A 15,949-nucleotide genomic window follows, 5' to 3' on the forward strand; every position below is an offset into this window, starting at 1 on the left:
GGAGTTGAGTTCATAGCACTTAGTGGGCACAAATTCTAGGTCCAAGAATGAATTTCCTGCTGCTAATGTAAAGGACTAAGTACAGATCTAAGCCACAGGGACGAGTTCAACTAGTGAAGAAATTGAGTTTCCTTAGAAAAAGGGACGAAATCAATATTGGGGTTGTTGCTTGGAGTGTATAACAGTGGTGGACAAATTCTGAGTGTGAAGAAGCTAATTTTCTTGTCACCAGAAGACCGTGGGTTATCTCTATTGGATGAGCATATTATCTCTCCTTAGGAGGACATATATTGGGCATTACTGAGTTGAGTTTTTTTTGTTCTCCCGTGACCGAGTTCCTTGCCTTGTTGGTCATTTTCTTGTTCGCTGAGACTATCATTTGCAGAGGCAGAAACTCAAGCATAATACGAGGATAAGTCACCTTTTGTTGACTATATATAACGTGAGACCAAGTGGGGTTGAATCTTTGGTTGTACATGCATTAGAAGGGTCGTGACATTCTTGTAGCTAATGCTTGCCACAAGGAACCTCTTTGCTAAGTATTTATGTGTACTAGCTTGTCTGGGGAAACATATAAATATATCAGGTTCCTTTTCTTTGGGTATTCTATCTTTTACAAGAAATATCAAATTTGTTAGTGATGAACCATTATGAAATTTCCAAATTTTTAATTCAGTGGACGATAAAAATTTGCATCTAACTCTCGTTATGGTTATTCTCAAGGTGTATATTTGTTGGGTTGCGATGAAAATCATATATCAGTGCTGATGTGTTTATGATTCTATATATACTTTGGATATATTATGTAATTTCCAACCTAGAATTAAAATTTTTACACCTACAACAACCCTTCTTCAAACTGTTTGACAAACTCCTATAAAAATGTGTACACCTTTGGGAAAATACAGTATCACTTCCGGAAAATTTCTAATTGGAATTCATCAGTTGCATATGTTATTTTCACTGTTGGAATCTTATACATGCCAGCGAGATACCTTGTTGGACCTTAGATGAATGATTATAGATGAATAAATCATTCATCTATAATCATTTCCATTAAATTAAAAATAATAATTATAAAATATAATTATTTGATGTCATTGCCATGTACTATTATTTGATGTTGAGAGTTATTTGATGTCATTGCCATGTATTATTAGAAGAATTATATCAGAATTATATCCTCTTGTTTCACAATGGAGCATTTGAAACATCTTGTAAGACAACACAACAACACCTCAATGGACTATGATACACACTAGAAATCTAAGCACAACAACAAACTTTTCTCAAGAGAGGTCCATGTTATTCTTCAATGGGAGCAACTGAAGAAACAAGAAGGATATAATTCTGATATAATTCTTCTAATAGTACATGGCAATGACATCAAATAACTCTCAACATCAAATAATAGTACATGGCAATGACATCAAATAATTATATTTTATAATTATTATTTTTAATTTAATGGAAATGATTATAGATGAATGATTTATTCATCTATAATCATTCATCTAAGGTCCAACAAGGTATCTTGCTGGCATGTATAAGATTCCAACAGTGAAAATAACAATAGATTTAAAATTTATTCATCTATAATCATTTCCATTAAATTAAAAAATAATAAAAAAAAATATAATATTTCAATTTATAAAAGGTAGCATTTCTATCTATTAAAAAAAATTGAAGAATATAAAATTTTTAGATATTAAAAAAATATAAAAACATAAAATTTTAATTTTATAAACGTATATATTATAAAAGTTTAAAGTTTAAGAATAATAATAATTTATATGGTTAAGAGGCAGATTTGGCATTTTTTCCTATTTCAATTTGAATCTTTAATTTACAAATAATACTTACATTATTGTTAAATATATTTTAAATTTAACTTAAATTATTTTAACAAGTTATTGGACTCTTGTTGTTGTTGTTGTTGATGTTGTTGTTGTTGTTTTTTTTTTTTTTCATCGCTTAAGCAAGTATGGATCCTTCTATATCATTGCGTCAAAAAATATTATACAGTATAAACCATTGTCCACTCGACGACGAAGAGAAAGAAAGCCAAGCCTCCAAGGGCTACCCCATACCGCAGTACGTAAAAAAGAAAGAGCCTAAGACAATATTGACAAGACTCCAGACCCACCTATGAAAAACCCGCGTGCTAACGCATGGCCCCCTTCCAGAAAACCCCTACCCAACACACCGACCCATCGAAACAAGAAGATCGACAGCCGAGAAAAGACGTGCTTCTCCAAAGGCTAGAAGTTTACCACCACAGCCCCACCAAATTGCACTTCGAAAGACCACCGTTGATTCGCAACACCCGAATCCAACGGATGAGAAGAATTTTGCGATGGATAAAAAGGCGGAAAGTTATTTCGTGATGGAGGGCAGTTTTCCGCCCCCCACCCTGCCATGCGTCGCCAGATGAATGGGATCGCTGCGACCACGCGAAAACCATTTCCGCTCCGAGGTCCATGCGATCAGTCTGAAACCACCTGGGAGGTGGTTTTGCAATCTAGACTTCATTCACTGAAACCTCCAGTTACTGAAAGACCTGATTCCTCTGTCAAACACAGAACTACCTCGCCTTGGATTGGGAAAAAGCAAGGGTAAAAGTATTCCATCGAGCCAAGGCTTACGAGAAACATCTGAGATCCGCATTACTCTTACACCTTGAGTCTGGGTAACTAGACAAGGATCATTTTCTTCCGCAAACATTACCCAAAAGGAAGGCTCAACCAGGGGAAAATCCATTCGAGCTATTTCCCAAGGTGTTGAGTCTAAACACCTCCCTATCATCTTCCGCCTGATCGTCGCATTGAGCTCTCAGTCTACTAGGCCTCAACTCCTGCCACTTCGTCAACCCATTTTTCCTTGTGCAGCTGACCCCCTGGTTAGCCAGAAGATCCGCCAGCTTGTTTGCCTTTCTGCGAATGTGGTGGAAACTGATAGTGCGCAAGCCCTGAAGATGGCTTTGAATCCTTTGGAAAACTTGAATTAGTTTCCAATGTTTAGAGACTTTATCCGGTGCAGTTCCATTGTGAATTTTTTGCACTGAGTTGATAATTAACTCTGAATCTACCTCTATCATGACATTTTGACAATTGTCCTGCTTCAGCAAATCCAGGCATTGCTCCATAGCCATAAGCTCGGCCATGTTGTTGGTGGTTGTACCTAGGTGGTAATGAAAGATGTTAAGTATACTTCCCTCTGAATTTCTGAGAACACCTTCATACCTTGGTGTTCTCGGGTTCCCCTAAGAATCCCCATCAATGTTGTATTTTAAATAGCCTACTGGAGGGGGATCCCAAAATTCCTTTTCTGAATCCGACAAAAGGATCCTCCTGTCAATGCCTAGGAGGGAGAGCCTCTGCAGCCCCAGCTGCCTGAGAATTTTTGAATCTGTGTCTGAGGGGGGTTTTTTGGGGAGGTTACGAACAGTGGTTCCCACAGTCTCCTTGAGCTGTTTCAGGATTAACTCCAGCAGGTGTTGAGGGGGATTTTTTCTCCCTTAAAAATTCTTTAATTAATCTCCTTCCACACGTTCCATATGATGAAGCTTGGTACAAGAGCCCACGCTGAGTTAAGAATTTCATTATCTGAAAAAAATTTCCTCCAATTGATGAGGGTACTAATGATGCTCCTTTTGTCCCTATCAGATTGTTGGAAGATTGCAGCAAATAAATCCCATAGCCAGGATGTGAAAATGCAATTGTTGAGTAAATGTTCCAAGGTTTCTTCTTGATCTTCACATAGCAGGCATCTTGAAGGCCCCTGTACACCCCTCTTCCTTATGTTGTCCCAAGTCAGAATTTTCCTGTGATAAACAACCCACATGAAGATTTTGATTTTCATCCACCCTGGATGTTTCCAAAGGTTTTGCCAGATTTTGTCTGGAACCAGGGGATCCAGCCCAAGGAGAATGTTTTTAGCTTCCTTAAGATTAAAGGTGCCCTCTTTGTTCTCTCCCCATCTCAGTTGGTCTTGTCCCTCTACCACTAAGATCTTCCTTTGTTCTATAATTTTCCTGAGTTCCTCTGCTTTAGTTTTCAGGAGATTGTTATTACTGCAATCTATGTTTCTCCAGACTCTCCACTTTTCTGTGAGATGAGGATGTGTCCAGAAATCTTTAACCTTTATTAAACCTTGGGACTTCGACTCCTGTTTAAGATCTAGAAACTCTTCTTTTACCAGAATTGATTCTTGCTGCCATTTATCTTCCCAGAAAAGAGCAAGATTTCCGTCTCTGATTTCCCAGAAGCTATTCTCTTGTACTAGTCTTCTATTTTCCCAGGCTTTGTTCCAAATATAAAAACCCTTTATATTTCCTGACATTCTTATAAGATCACTGTTTTGCCAGGAATTAGCATATTTTTCTTTCCAGATCTTTTCCCATTGAGTTTCTGGTTGCTGGACCCAGCGCCACCAAAGTTTGGCCCCTAGAGCTTTACTGAGAATCTCTTGATCGTCCAATCCAAGCCCTCCATGGTTCTTGGGCTTACAAATTTTATACCAAGACACTAAGGTCCATTTTTTCTTGGTCTCCTCCCTACCCCAAAGGAAATTTCTTTGAATATCTCTGAATTGCTGAAGGACCCCTTTTGGAGCTGGGAGGGTTGATAACATGAAGATGGGGATTGCTTGAAGCACTGCTTTGGTAAGAACTAGTCTGCCAGCAAGGTTTAAAGATCTGATGGTCCATTTACTGACTTTATCCTGCAACTTGTTGATCAAAGGTTCCCATATACTTTTGTGCATTGGTTTTGCCGTTAGAGGAACTCCTAAATATTTTGAAGGAAGAGAATCCCTTTGGAAGCCAAGAATTCTGGAGATGTTTTTCTGAATAGCAATATTGGTATTGAAGAAAAATATTTTAGATTTGGAGAGATTTACTTCCATACCTGAAGTCGAGGCAAAAAGATTTAGAATTATTTTGTAGTTTAAGGCTTCTTGGACTGTGGGGAGTCCCTGAAGCATGGTATCATCTACAGATTGTTGGTGAGTCAGAGCTTGCCCATTATCCGTAAGTTGCAGGCCTTTAATATTTCCTGTAGATTGTGCCTGTTTTATAGCTCTCCCTAGCCCTTCCATCATGATAATAAAAAGGAAGGGGGAGAGTGGGTCCCCCTGTCTGAGGCCTCTAGAAGGATTGAAAATCTCTAAGGGGGAGCCATTAACCAATATAGAAAAATTGGAGGAGGTCACCAGTGCCATTACCCATCTAACCCAGAGATTATCAAAACCAAATGCAATCAGCCTTTTCTTTAGGTAGACCCAATTTACTTTGTCATAAGCCTTGGAAATATCTAATTGCATGATCATACCCGCCTGCTTCTTGCTAGTTAAAGAGTGCACCACTTCTTGTGCTTGAATGATATTATCCAGAATTTTTCTGCCTTCCACATACCCTGATTGCTCCCCAGAAACCAGGACTGGAAGCAAAGGTTTGAGTCTGTTAGCCACAACCTTGGATATAATCTTGTAGATTATGTTGCATAGGGCTATGGGTCTGTATTTATCCGGTGTAAGAGCAATCTCCTGTTTGGGGATCAGGGCGATGAAGGAAGTATTGAGGGCTTTCAGAATAGTTTTATTTGACCTGGAATCCTCCACAACATTCAATATGTCCTGCTTAACAATGTTCCAACAAGCTTTGAAAAATTCCACATTGAAACCATCCGGGCCCGATGCTTTTCCATTTTGCATGTCTTTGATTACATCTCTAAGATCCCCTTCGGTTACTGGTCTATTAAGGTTGAAGTTGTCCTCCCTGGATACCAGTTTCGATATATTTCTAGTAATTTCCCTGATGGCTTGCTCTCTATCTGAAATGTTCTCCTGTGTTATACCTTGGAAGTGGTGGACTAACACAGCTTTTATAGCTTTATGGGATATCTGAAGTTCCCCTGCTTCATTCTTGATTGAAGAGATATTGTTGTGAACTCTATTGGCCATGGTGGTTCTATGAAAGAACTTAGTGTTGCGCTCTCCTTCTTTTAACCATTGAACTCTGGATTTTTGTCTCCAAAATATTTCCTCTTGTTTACATAGATCCTCCCATTTTTTATATTGTTTATCCGCTTGTTCACTGATCTCTTTATCAAAGCCTTCCTTGATTAGAGCTTGGTTGAGAGCCTGCATTTTGTTTTCAACTGCTCTCTTTTCTTCGAAAATATTACCAAAATCCTTCTTATTCCATTCCTTAAGCCGACATTTTATGTGCTTTAATCTCTTGTGAAGAAGATACATTCTGGTTCCCTGAATCTGCAAGTCCTCTGACCACCATTTCTCAATGTTGTTTGTGAAGTCTGGGTGAGACAGCCAGATATTTTCAAATCTGAAGGGTTTATTTCTAGGAGTACCTATGCCCTTGATTTCCAATTGGATTGGCCAATGATCTGAGCCACCAAAGGGAAGAACTTGTGCTATGTTACCTCTTTCCCATCTATCATAAGATTCTCAGAGATGAAGAATCTGTCTAGCTTTGAGGCGACTAGGACCTCTCCTCCTTGCCTGTTATTCCAAGTAAATAGGCCAGTATTCCAATTAGTATCCACTAAATTAATGTTGTCAGAGAAAGTTTGGAAAGCTGTGGAGTCTCTACTTAGAGATCTTGTTCCTCCTTTCTTCTCTGAAAGGGATTTAATCATGTTAAAATCCCCTCCCATGATCCAGGGTATGTCTGCATGTCTGCCCCTGAGATCCACCAGGGTATCCAGAAACTTAAGTTTGTCATCTATTCTCTGAGGGCCACAAACATTTGTGACCAAAAAGGTATCTCTTTCTCCTACTGGTTGAATCACAATCGATAAGTAATTTCTAGATGCCTCAGCATCCAGAATGCCAATTTTGTGGGGATTCCATAGAGTGAGTAAACCTCCTGTTGTATTCTCTGCTTTTACTTCAATAAACTCATAGTTGTTGAGCCATTTACTGTGGATTTGTCTTACCTTCTGGATGGAACATTTCGTTTCTTGGATAAACATTATATCTGGCGTTTCTTGTTTCATTTTGTTGCTAAGCATTCTCTGCTTTCTCTTACTCCCTAGACCTCTAATATTCCAAGATGTCAACTTCATTATAAAAGATTTGTAAAGGAGTAACTGGCTCCCCAGTGTAGTTTCCGTCATTTTCACTCCTCTGCTGTCCTACTTGTCTATGTTGTTACATCACTCTGGCTCCACAGTTTGCGATCTCCATAGAAATAGTGGTTGTATTATGCTGAGTTCCTCTTGAGGTAGCGAATCCACTCCCCCCATGGTGCCCTGCCTCAAGAAGCCTTCTAGGTCTAGGTTTTCTTTATCAAGAATTTCTAGTAGTTCATGGTCCTCTGGGTCCGTGTCATTCTGGGTCATTTCCTGATCCATTTCTTGTTCAACATCACTCATAGTGGCTTCTTTCTGGTACTCATCATTTTGTGTTTGTTCTGGGTTTTTCCCTTCCTCCTTTTCTGCAGAACTCCCTTCCATTGCTTGTTCTTCTTTAGTATTCTCTTCCTCTTCCTGAAGCACCTAGAAGCTGTTTTGCCTGACCTGTTGTTCTTCGCATCGCTGATTCTTCGGACCTCTCTTACTTCCTTTACTTCGATTAACCACTTTCTAAAAGCTATCTGATTCTTTCACTGTATTGCTTCTGCTTTTATTTATTTCTTTGTTGAGCGGACAATCTCTAAAAAGATGTCCATGTTCATGGCATTTGCAACATCTGAATGGAATGTGCTCATAATCTACTGTTTGCACCCATTCTTCATCAAAAACTTCCAAGATTATCTCCTCTGGTAGAGCTCCTGATAGGTCCATTTCCACACAAATTCTGGCAAAGGAAGTATATTTTCCCCTTCTAGTGGCTTCAGAGGCTTTAACGTAGCGTCCTAATTTATTGCCTATGGCCGTTAGCGATTCATTTTGCCAGTAATCAAGAGGTAGAGAGTAGAGTCTTACCCAAACCAAAACTGAAGTAAAAGTCTCCTTTTCTGGGACAAAGTTCATTACCCAAGGTCTCATATAGAGCCCTGCAGCAGCATAGAAGTAGGGCCCTCCTTCAAATATTTTGTCCTTGTCTTCAATATTTGTGAACACCACCGTAAAGAAACCCTTAGACCCAAGGTGAAGATCTATGCTTCCTTTAGGTTTCCAGTGGTATCTGATCCATGATTGTAGAGTTTTTTCAGTGAGCCATAGTCCCATAAACTTACAGATGATGGCATATGTCCCCATGTGTTCCCTGTACGCCTGCAGCTCTGGATTATTTAAAATCACCCTGGGAGTTATATCTGTTTTGGGTTTGCAGGGTCCCTTGTGTTTCTTGTCTTTAGTTTCCTATTTTTTGTCTTCTACCTCCTTGTCTTTTGTGCCATTTTGATCCTTTTCTGTGGGTTCTTCTGTTCCCGCTTCCGTGCTTTTTTTTCCTTCCACCCCTGTTTCCCTAACATCTTCTAAAGGCTTTTTCCCCCTGCTGGCCAGGGCCTCCTTGTAGGAGGGAGTGGAGCCCCCTCCTTGTCCACCCTTCATAGGGTTCTTGACTACCCCTGTGTGCACTGAACTCTGTTCGCTCTTCCCTGCTCCCGCTCCCGCCTCCTCTCAACTAACCTATACTAGTTCTTTTGGTTTTAAGTTATTGGACCGTTGTTATTATTAACTTGGATATGAAATTAAAAGTTATCTAATGCAATTTTTTATTTTAAATATGTATTTTTTTGCAAATTTTATGATAATATGATTAAAGATAGAAAAACCACAATAGCATTTTTTAAAGGATAATAATTTATATGGTTAAGAGGTAGGTTTGGTAAAAAAAATCTTCTCAATTCAAATTTCTAATTTATAAATTAATTCAAATCTCTAATTTATAAATTATAATTACATTATTGGTGTGTTGAATCGGAACTTTCATCAAATTTTGATGATGAACTATACTTAGTGGTTCGAAACTTGTGGACACCAAATGGGTGGAAAATTAGTAGTTGTTGGATCCCGATTCTTTTTCTTTAGGTTTGTGCCCTTCCCTTCTCCTTTCTTTCTTAGTGTCGTTTTCCCTTCCTTTAATTGATTCTGAGTGTTTTCTTTTCTTTATTTCCTTTCTTCTTATTCTTTTAATTTCTGGTTTTCCTTTTTATTTTTTTAATTAATATTTAAGTAATAAATCTATGTCAAGGTAATATTATTATTTTTTATTTATTTATTTTGGATATTGGCATGAAGTCTAAGTAATAAGATTATATCAAAAATATAGTAATATCATTTATTTATTATTTTTTGAATTTAGTATTAATATATCAAATTATTATTATTAAGTCAAAAAAATAATATTAAATTGATTTTGATATTATATATATTATTATTATTAAGTCAAAGAAATAATATTAAATGAATTTTGATATTATATTAATATATTAAGAAATGGTCATAGATGAATGACTTACTTAACGCGGTTGAATCCCAAAAATTGATATCTAATATAGTGCACTGCGAAAACCCCCAATACTTAATTCAAAAAGAGTGAAGGGAACTCTACTTGAATGGTTCATGAGGCACAATACTTGCTAAGGTTTTGCAAATGGGGTAGCATGCTAAATGGGCTTGATTATGGGGAAAACTCCACAAGTAAGCGCGCTTGAGCCAGAGGCGATCTGGGATGGGACCTCTCGGGAAGTCTTGGTTATTAGGTGCAAGCCCTGGAAGTGATGATTGATGCTATGTGATTTATTTCACTAGTTTCAATCTCACTTCTTCACCCTTGTGAGCATCACCTGATGCAATGAGTGCTAAGTGGACTATTCAAAAATCATGAGAAATTAGTGAGTTACAACTACCTCTCATGGAAATGGTCATAGATGAATGACTTACTTAACGTAGTTGAATCCAAAAAATTGATATCTAATATAATGCACTAAAAAAACCCCCAAAGTGAAGGGAACTCTACTTGAATGGTTCATAAGGCACAATACTTGTTAAGGTTTTGCAAATGGGGTAGCAAGCTAAGTGGGCTTGACTGTGGGGAAAACTCCACAGTTAAGCGCGCTTGAGCCAGAGGCGATCTGGGATGGGTGACCTCCTGAGAAGTCTTGGTTACCGGGTGCAAGCCCCGGAAGATGATTAACACTATGTGATTTATTTCACTAGTTTCAATCCCACTTCTTCACCCTTGTGAGCATCGCCTGATGCAATGAGTGTTAAGTGGACTATTCAAAAATCATGAGAAATTAGTTAGTTACGACTACCTCTCATGGAAAAGGTCATAGATGAATGATGGGTGACCTCCCGAGAAGTCCTCGATACCGGGTGCAAGCCCCGGAAGTGATGATTAACGCTATGTGATTTATTTCACTAGTTTCAATCCCACTTCTTCACCCTTGTGAGCATCGCCTGATGCAATGAGTGCTAAGTGGACTATTCAAAAATCATGAGAAATTAGTCAGTTACGACTACCTCTCATGGAAATGGTCATAGATGAATGACTTACTTAACGCAATTGAATCCCAAAAATTGATATCTAATATATTTTTAGTTAACTATCTTTTAGGATTAGATTTAGAAAAATAATAATAATAATAATAATAATAAAATTATTTATTTATTTTTTGGAATTATTATTTTTATTTCGAAGTATTAGGTCAAGGTCCCTGATGGGGGTGCGGAGCCGGCAACACATGGTTGTGTCACCACATGACTAAATCCAAATGTTCGAGGTGGGGGGTATGGGCCTCCCGGTCCTTTCAAGCATTAATAGTCATGGGGAGTGGTACAGTGGAGTGGGTGGTTAAGCGTGCGACAAGCATTCTTGAGAATGTTGTCGAGGGTGGTGGGGTGAAATACGACAGAGCGATGGCGATCCCGGGTATTTGCATCTGTGATTGCATTCACGTCTGGAGGAAGGTGACAGGATGGTGGTCAGAAAGGCATGGAGAGCTGGTAAACCTAGTTTTTGTGGGCAGAGAGATCTGGCTATGTGTTGGGGAGGGTATCAGGCATAGGGAAGAGGGGGGCTTCCATTGCTTGTGGAGTTGTGTTCTCTGGTGTGTTCAGCATATTTGGCCATGGAGAGTCCCTGCTTTGGCTCCAATGGTTAATTGGCATTGTAGCAATGGGATAGGGTGGTGGTAGTCGTTGGACCAGCCTTCGTTCTTTGCGCAGCAGTAGCCAGCCCGCCCTCGTGGCATCCCTGTTCATCCGCAACGAAAAACCAAGAGGGACTGCTATTGAGTTTGGTTTGTCGAATTCTGCTTGTGGAAGCTCTTCAAATTTTTGTTCCAATTTGGTAATAATCTGCTTAACTCTGGAGGACGCCATTTTCCCCGAGAAAGCTTGAAATATGGTGACATTAGATGGATTGTGTTCTGGGTAATTTCGTTTGGTGCGAGTGCGGGCCGGTGGGATTCAATTTGGAGTTGGAAGCTCTTTGCAATTCCCCGTCTGGGTCGGCTACCATGAAGTGTTGAAGTTTCTAACTTTACTCAGTTAGAAACCCTCCATGCACTTTATCTGATTTATTCCTACCTACTTGTTATTTTTCCTTAACAAGTTATTTACAATGTAAACACTAAAAATAAACACTAGTGCATGCTCAACATATTACAGATCAACAACTAAAAGAAACAAGAACAAACATACCATATGACACCACTATTTTTGGACTAATGTCCCCGGAAAAACCCAATGCAGGAAAACCGGTGCAACTATCTGAGGGTTTTCTTATTAAGCAATATCAAAGTACAATCTGGGTGCTGACACTGGCCTACCCAACAAAGAATTTCCTTAGCAGTAATACCTCTCAGTTTCTGACAAATCTACTAGTTGAAACCTTGGATAATCCTTCTGGAAACTACTCAGCACCAATATGCCCTAGAAACCCCAGTGTCTGCCCAATTTGGACTGCATTAGCCTCTCCTAGCCCAACGTTGGCACTGCGTCAGCCCCACGAGGCCCTACGTTGGCTCTTTGAGCCTCTGCGTTAGTTACGCTGGCCCCTCTGGTGCTCTATGTATCATTTAGTTGCCTCTGCATGGCCATGCGTGAACATGGGCTGCTCCTGTGTCTCTCTCTCTGGCTGCTATCCCGACAATATCTCTGCCTCTTTGTCTCTATGTACTCAATGCCCCTCAGCTGCTCTCCCGATCACTGACTCTATCTCTCTTAGCAAAACCCATTGTAGAGAATAGAATGACTGATCACTCTGGTATGTTCTCCAAGTGACCCTCAAACCTCCTCTTATACTTTTCTTGTTGACATCTCAATGGCCGAGATTAAGTCCCTCATCAATGGCTAAGATTAGATCTAGATTGATCCATGTCTTTTGGACCACTCTAACACAGATTCATATTAATACACATTAATATTTTATTTTCCCTAAGTTTAGACTTAGGGACTCCATTAAAAATATTAATTATTTTAATATCTACTGATCTCTTTAAAATCTGCCCAAACCCTTTCTGGGTATTAGATATCTCATGTGCCCCAACCTCTCCACCAAATTTCGTGGCTAGAGCACATCCGATGCTACCCCAAATCAACACTCCCTCTTAGCGAGGATTGTGCTCTAACAATACTCCTCGTTGAGTATTACTCTGATCATCCGGCATCGGTACCTGTGCTGATGCTAGGCCTTCCTACCCAACATCCTTTGCACTGCTGCCTCCTGTACTGTTGCCCATGGTTCTGTCGTTTCCTCTGCTACATCTGTACGACAGCTCCCTCTGCATCCGTGTTGTTGTTGGTCCTTCCTCCCAGCACTGCACCTGCACTGCACCTCCTCTCATCACGTTGCATCGTGTTGCCCACTATTGCACTACAACTCAGTTACTGAAAAGTAAGTAACTGACCTCCCTATTAGGCTAGAAACACCCACTGATGTTGAACCTCCCTCTATCGCTGACAAGTGCTCCCTCTCTCTGACCTCTACACTGCTGCAAAAACTCCCTGCATCTCGCATCATTGCACACCTCTCTGTGCCTCCCTGCACTGGTGCAACACTCCTGTGCCTCTCGCACTACTGCAGCCTGCTATCTCTACGTTGTCTCGGGACTCCTGCAATGATCTCTCTCTGCCGCTCCATCTGCATCCGTCCCTACCCACCCAGCCAGTCCTGCTACTCCTCGTCGGGGCTCCTGTAGCAAGGTCTAATCTAAGAGGCTGGGTACCTCGCCGATCCAGCCCCTCATCGCCTGTAGTCCATCTGACTACAGCTCGATGTCTCCCCACTTCCACTCAAGTGGTGCGTGTGCACTCATGGCACAGTCATCCTTTGTCAAAACTTCCTTCTCTACCCGTGTTGGCGCTACCTTAGTCTCGAAAGACTCTCCCTTACTCTTCTTCCTTGGACACTAGGTCACATAGTGACCCAGCGCCCCAAAGTGGAAGCACTTGATCTTGGAGAGACCTTTCTTCTTCCGCTTTTCTTGCTTTCCCTCAGATGCTAGGGCCACATCCTCCTCTTCCTGCTTGACCTTGAAACCTTTTATGTTGTTACCTATCTTCGACTGCCATCTGATCTCTTCCTGACGAAGAGCTGCCCACATCTCGTCCCAAGGTGGGAGAGTCCCTCTGCCCAGGATACTATGGACAAATACTTCCCAATCCTTTGAGACAACATTCAGGGTTGTCCTCACCATAAGCTCTTAATCCGGTGTCGCTCCTATAGTAGAGAACTGGTCTCGAATCTCATTCAGTCCTCCGAGGAAGGTGTCAATCGATTGACCCTTCTTGCTCTAATACGACCTTATCTGGTTCTTGAGCAACATTCTTCTCTGCATAGAAGTATGCTGGTACAACTTCTTGAGAGCCTCTCACATCTAAAATGTTGTTTCCTTCTTAGCTATATGTGGTACCACATGATCTTTGACCCCGTCAAAGATAATGCACTTGGCCCTCGCCATCGCCTCTTCATACCTGTCATTATCATGGGGGTCGACTGGGACAGTTATTACCTTCAAGGCGAAGTTCTTGACACAATTCCTGTCAAGCATTAATAAGATTCTAGCCTTCCATACTGCGAAGTTCGATGCTGCGTTCAGTCTATCCTGGTATTTTACCCCGTGTAGTGCCATGATGCTCTTCTGCTTCCCTCCTGGAAGTTCTCTCTTCAAGTCCTCTAAGTCTCTACTTCCCGTCTAGAAGTTATCTTCTGGACTCCCTCTGAGTCCTGATTTCCCTCCTAGAAATCCTTTTGCCGCTTATCAAGATACCCCCTACTCTGATCGACTTGTGCAGCTGCACTTCTAATATGGGTTCCTCGACTAGAAACCCTCGGTAACAACTCCTCCGGCCCTGCTCTGTCAGGTATTGTTCTGACTACAGTACCACACCAGATGCACTCTGCAATATTCCTGCAGCCTTCTAGACCCCAGTGATTGCCTCACACTGGCCTTGCGTCAACCTGGATGGGTCTGCGTCAGCCATGGGATGCCCTGCATCAGCCCTCTAGGCCTCTACGTCAGCAACGCTAGCCTCTCTAGGACTATGCACAGCTCCCGACTTTCTCTACATGGCTCTGGCTAGCTCTGCGTCACACTTATGGGCTTCTACGCTGCTGGAAACAGCTTCTGTCACCTCGGGACAGATGTTTTCTGCTGTTATTGCTCTATTCCGCTAATGTCTCTTAGTCCTCCTATGATCTGCAACCTCGCTCTGATACCATTTTGAAGTTTCTAAGTTTACTCAGTTAGAAACCCTCCATGCACTTTAGCTGATTTATTCCTACCTACTTGTTATTTTTCCTTAACAAGTTATTTACAATGTAAATACTGAAAATAAACACTAGTGCATGCTCAACATATTACAGATTAGCAACTAAAAGGAACAAGAACAAACATACCATATGACACCATTATTTTTGGACTAATGTCCCCGGAAAAACCCAATGCAGGAAAACATATGCAACTATCTGAGGGTTTTCTTATTAAGCAATATTAGAGTACAATCGGGGGTGTCGAAACTGGTCTACCCAACAAAGAATTTCCTTAGCAATAATATCTCTCAGTTTCTGACAAATATACTGGCTGAAACCCCGGATAATCCTTCTGGCAGCTACTCAGCACTAATCTGCCCTAGAAACCCTAGCATCTGCCCAATTTGGACTGCATCAACCTCTCCTAGCCCAACATTGGCACTGCGTCAACCTCTCCTAGCCCAACATTAGCACTGCATCAGCCTCTCCTAGCCCAACGTTGGCACTACGTCAGCACCAGGAGGTCCTATGTCGACTCTGAGCCTCTGCGTCAGCTACGCTGACCCTCTGGTGCTCTACACAGCACTTCGCTGCCTCTGCGTGGCCTTGCGTGAACACTGGTTGATCTTGCGTCTATCTCTCTGGCTACTCTACTGCTATCCCGACACTATCTCTGCCTCTCTGTCTCTCTATACTCAATGCCCCTCAGCTTCTCTCCCAATCACTAATTCTACCTCTCTTAGCAAACCCCGCTCTAAATAATAGAATGATTGATCACTCTGGTATCTTCTCCAAGTGACCCTCAAGCCTCCTTTTATACTTTCCCTGTTGACATCTCAACGGCCAAGATTAAGTCCCTAATCAACGGCTAAGATTATATCTAGCTTGATCCATGTCTTTTGGACCACTCTAACACAAATTCATATTAATACACATTAATATTTTATTTTCCCTAAGTTTAGACTTAGGGACTCCATTAAAAATATTAATTATTTTAATATCTCTTGATCTGTTTAGAATCTGCCCAAACCCTTTTTGGGTATTGGAGATCTCATGTGCCCCAACCTCTCCACCAAATTTCGTGGCTAGAGCATATCTGGTGCTACCCCAAATCAACACTCCCTCTTAGTGAGGACTTTGCTCTAGCAATACTCCTCACTGAATATTACTCTGATCATCCGGCATCGGTACCTGTGCTGATGCTAAGCCTTCTTGCCCAACATCCTTTGCACTGTTGCCTCCTATATTGTTGCCCATGGTTCTGCCACTTCCACTGCTGCAT

Source organism: Pinus tabuliformis, chromosome 1_2 (assembly GCF_031772625.1).
Source record: "Pinus tabuliformis cultivar Carrire ecotype Pingquan chromosome 1_2, CPIR1, whole genome shotgun sequence".
NCBI lineage: Eukaryota > Viridiplantae > Streptophyta > Pinopsida > Pinales > Pinaceae > Pinus > Pinus tabuliformis.